The sequence below is a fragment of the Scomber japonicus genome, chromosome 13 (assembly GCF_027409825.1).
Source record: "Scomber japonicus isolate fScoJap1 chromosome 13, fScoJap1.pri, whole genome shotgun sequence".
In the NCBI taxonomy this organism is placed as follows: Eukaryota; Metazoa; Chordata; class Actinopteri; order Scombriformes; family Scombridae; genus Scomber; species Scomber japonicus.
The window spans coordinates 3,027,209-3,032,195 of record NC_070590.1 but is presented as its reverse complement, the minus strand read 5'-3'; the positions used below and the strand labels follow the sequence as shown (position 1 = coordinate 3,032,195).

The 4,987-nt window shown below is 47.1% G+C and overlaps 1 pseudogene; it reads right to left on the bottom strand.

Annotated features, from left to right (window-relative positions):
• Positions 1-1,984: 1,984 nt before the first annotated feature.
• LOC128371769 (hexokinase-2-like) overlaps positions 1,985-4,987 on the bottom strand; it is a 24,424-nt pseudogene continuing 21,421 nt past the window's right edge.

Genomic DNA, 4,987 nt, shown 5'->3' with positions numbered 1-4,987 from the left:
GAAAAGGAGGGAGGAAGGAAGGATGGATGGAAGGGAGGAAGAAGGAAGGAAAGGAGGGAGGAAGGAAGGAAGGAAGAATGAAAGGAGGAAGAAGGAAGGAAAGGAGGGAGGGAGGAAGGAAGGAAGAAAAGGAGGAAGGAAGGAAGGAAGGATGGAAGGGAGGAAGAGGGAAGGAAAGGAGGGAAGGAGGAAGGAAGGAAGAAAAGGAGTGAGGAAAGAAGGACAGAAGGAAGAAAAGGAGGGAGGGAGGGAGGAAGGAAGGAAAGGAAGGAAGGAAGGAAGGAAGAAAAGGAGGGAGGAAGGTAGGAGGGAAGGAGGGCAGGAGGGAGGAAGGAAGGAAGAAAAGGAGGGAGGAAGGAAGGATGGATGGAAGGGAGGAAGAAGGAAGAAAAGGAGGGAGGAAGGAAGGATGGAAGGGAGGAAGACGGAAGGAAAGGAGGGAGGGATGAAGGATGGAAGGGAGGAAGAAGGAAGGAAAGGAGGGAGGAAGGAAAGGAGGGAGGGAGGAAGAAGGGAGGAAAGGAGGAAGAAAGGAAGGAAGGAAGGAAGAATTAAAGGAGGAAGAAGGAAGGAAAGGAGGGAGGGAGGAAGGGAGGAAAGAAAGGAAGGAAAGAAGGACAGAAGGAAGGGAGGAAAGAGAGGTAGGAAAGAAAGAGGGAAGGAGGAAGGGAGGAAGGAAGGATGGAAGGGAGGAAGAAGGAAGAAAAGGAGGGAGGAAGAAGGAAGAAAAGGAGGGAGGAAGAAGGAAGGCAAGGAGGGGAAGGAAGGAAGAAAAGGAGGGAGGAAGGAAGGAGGGAAGGAAGGAAGGACGGAGGAAAGAAAGAAGGAAGGTAGGAGGGAGGGAGAAATGAAAAGAGGCAGGGAGGAAGGTAGGGGAGGAAAGAAAGAGAGAAAGAGGGAGGGAGGAAGAAAAGGACAGAGGAAGGAAGGAAAGATGGAAGGAGGAAGAAGGAAAGGAGGGAGGAAGGAAGGAAGATCTCTGAGATCCTTTACAAATAATACAGCAGACTTGGAGCCAGCTCAGATCATCTTATGTTCACTTAACAGCCACCGGTGTCACTAATGAGACGAGATTTCTGACTCTTAGATATTACACCTTTAAGAAAAGTATTTCTGATTTGATTTCAAGTCATTAAAAGTGTCTCCAGTGTATCATCTGCTCTTCATCTCTGACTCATTTCTTCTCACCATGGTCAAAGCTCTCTTATAAACAAGCAGCAAACTGTGATTAAAGCTGCATAAGAAACATTAAAACAAGTCAAGAAAGTCAAAAAGTTTCTGTTTGTAATCATCAGCAAGTAGAGTTGAGAAATACCTGTATCTATGGCAACCACAGAACAACCTGTATCTATAGCAACCATGGAACAACCCGTATCTATCCTCTGTATGGTGGCTGTTTTAGGACATTTCAGACTCAGTTTGTTGTCAAATAGACCCCGTCTGTTTTGACCCCTTCTTTTCTACCACCTTCCTTCTTTCCTCTGTCCTTCCTTCCTCCCTTCCTCTTTTCCTTTCTCTCTCCCTCCCTCCTTCCTTCCTTCCTTCTTTCCTCCCTCCCTCCTACCTTCCTCCCTTCCTTCTTTCCTTTCCTCTGTCCTGTCTCTGTCCAGTCTTCCTTCCTTCCTCCGTTCATTTCCTCTCTCCCTCTTTCTCTCTTTCTTTCCTTCCCCCTACCTACCAGTCAGAACCCAGTTGAAGCCCATTTGGATAAACACAGTCAAAATCCAACACGACACATGAATCTGCTATTTTAATACTTTACTCTCATTTCTCAGAGATGACAGTGGCGTCTTTTTTTTACAGGTTTATTGCTTCTAAACCCAAAACTTAAAAGTTTGTAGATTGTAACAGAAACCAAACTTTACATAATATTCACAAACTTTGGTGCATAAGAACTTTGGTGTTACACTTTATCTGGTGACCCATCAGATTATGTGTCACAAAATCTGACGGGTCACCAAATACGTCGTAACACCGGCTTTAAAAACAGGAAGATTTCATCATCCGGAGGCTAAACTTGACCTCGAAGTGTTTGTGTAGCATCTGCATTCACTCTACACTCATTAATTATCCTCCTCCTCCTCCTCTTCTTCTTCATCCTCGCCATCGCTGTCCTCCAGCAGCCGGGACTGGAGAGCTATCCGCTGAGCCACGGCCGTTACCATGGCAGCGCCCTTCCCGCTGCCGTCCTCCGAGACGAGGAAGGAGATGTCACACTCGGGGGCGAGGAGGCGCACCCAGGTCTGGAGCTCCTCGCTGAAACTAGGGAGAGAGAGAGAGAGAGAGGGGGGGAGAGAGAGAGAGAGAGAGAGGGGGGAGAGAGAGAGAGACATAAAGAGAGAGTGGGAGAGAGAGAGGGTGAGAGAGGAGAGAGAGAAGGAGAGAGAGATAAGAGACAGAGGGGGAGAGAGAGAGAGAGAGAGAGAGAGAGACATAGAGAGAGAGACATAGAGAGAGAGAGAGAGAGAGGGAGAGAGAGAGAGAGAGAGAGAGAGAGAGAGAGACAGAGAGTGAGAGAGAGAGAGAGAGAGAGAGACATAGAGAGAGAGAGAGAGAGAGAGAGACATAGAGAGAGAGACATAGAGAGAGAGAGAGGGAGAGAGAGAGAGAGAGAGAGAGACATAAAGAGAGAGTGAGAGAGAGGGAGAGAGACAGAGACAGAGAGAGAGAGAGAGAAGGAGAGAGAGCATCAGATAGACGAGGAAGGAGGAAGAGATGAGAGACAAGAGAAGGAATAATAAATATTTGAGAGGTAGAATAAATCCCCCGCAGCGTTTTAATCATCATGAGAAACATCGGCTGCAGAAATGTGGTTTTTGTTTTCATACGTTAAAGGAAGTTATTCAAGCCGCTTTTAAAACAACCCTTCCTCCCTTCCTTTCCTGTCCTTTCTTTCCTCCTTCCTTCCTTTCCTTCCTCCCTCCCTCCTTCTTTCTTTTTCTCCCCCCTACATTCCTCCCTTCCTTCTTTCCTCTGTCCTTCTTTTCTTCCTTCCTCTTTTCCTTTCTCCCTCCCTCCTTCCCCTTTTCCTTCTTTCCTTTCCTCTGTCCTTTCTTCCTCCCTTCCTTCTTTCTTCCCTTCCTTCCTCCCTCCCTTTTTCTCTCTTTCTTTCTTTCCTCCCCCTACCTTCCTCCCTTCCTTCTTTCCTTCTCTCCTTCCCTCCTTTCTTCCTTCCTGCCCTTCTCCCTTCCTTCTCTCCCCTGTCCTTCTTTCCTTCCTTCCTCCCTTCCTCTTTTCCTTTCTCCCTCCCTCCCTCCCTCCTTTGTTCTTTCCTCCCTCCTTACCAGTCAGACATTTTGCTTTCTGCTAAATATGGCGTCTTACTTCGGGTGTTTCCTGTAAACAGTCCCATCGACGCCCACAGTGGTCTTCAGGTGGCCCTTCCCGCGGTTGTTACGGATACGGTTGATGAGGGTTGCCAGGGCGGCGGCACAGAGGCGGGCGGATCGCGAGGAGATCGTGTCACAGACCAGACGGACCACGCGAACGTCCACCGAATCCCACGTTAAACCCAACTTGGTCAGAATGGTCTCAGTGTTTTTCAGACCGCTCTGCTCCCTGAAGCACAGACAACATAGAAACAGGAATAAAAGAAAGAGAAGAAGAAGAAGAAGAAGAAGAAGAAGAAGAAGAAAGCTACCGTAAAAATGCGTAAATAAAAACTTCTAAACAGACCAGTAAAAATTACTAAATTTCTCTTTAACCCTCCTGTTGTCCTCGAGTCAAGGAAGGAAGGAAAGGAGGAAAGAGGAAGGAAATGAGGGAGGAAGGAAGGATGAAGGGAGGGACAGAGGGAGGAAAAAAGGAAGGAGGGAAGGAGGGAGAAAGGAAAAGAGGAAGGAAGGGAAGGAAGAAAGAAGGAGGAAGAAAGGAAGGGAGGAAGGAAGAGAAGGAAGGGAAGGAAGGAAGGAGGGAAGGGAGGAGTGAGGAAGGGAGGGGAGGGAGGAAGGAAGGAAGGGAGGGAGGAAGGAAGGAAGGAGGAAGGAAGGAAAGAAAGGCGGGAGGGAGGAAGGATGAAGGAAGGTAGGACAGAGGGAGGAAAAAAGGAAGGAGGGAAGGGGGGAGAAAGGAAAAGAGGAAGGGAGGGAAGGAAGGAAAGAAGGACAGAGGAGAGAAGAAGGGGAGAAGGGGCAGGAAGGAAGAAAGGAAGGAAGGAGGGAAGGAAAGAAGTAAGGAAGAAAGGAAGAAGGGAGGGAAGGAAGGAAGGAAGGAAGGAAGGAAGGGAAAGAAAGGAAGAAGGAAGGGAGACTCCGTTTGACACTCACTCCTCGATCTCGGAGATGAATCTGGTCTCAAAACTGTCCTTCGTCAGCAGCTCCTCCGACGGTTTTCCCTTTAAACAGCAAGCTGGTCCTTGGTCAGCTTCACCAGCAGCAGCCGAGCGATTTCTCCCAGATACATGCCGCTGATCATCTTCTCAAACCTGCAGAGACGCCACAATATGTTTGTTTCATTGTGAGGTTTTCTGCCCCCTAGTGGCCAAAAGTTTTAGTAAAGCAGCTTTATGGTTATTTAAATGGGATTTAACTTTTATCCTTTGTAGATAACTCCAAGAAAGTGCTATATTTAAAAAAATAATTTCTTTGCTTTTCCTTCCTCTTTGAGGCCATGACAACATAAAACATGGATTATTTTTTCTCTCATTGAGCCTAAATGTGATGTTTTACAAACCTCATTTGTTCGTTTACAAGATGAAAAGCAGTGATTTGTGTTATCTTCATTTATACACTAGAACACAACCTGTATCTATAGCTACCATAGAACGACCCGTATCTATAGCAACCATAGAATGACCCGTTATCTATAGCAACCATATAACGACCTGTATCTATAGCAACCATAGAACAACCTGTATCTATAGCAACCATAGAACGACCCGTATCTACAGCTAACCATAGAACAACCCGTATCTATAGCAACCATAGAACGACCCGTATCTATAGCAACCATAGAACGACCCCGTATCTATAGCAACCATAGAACGACC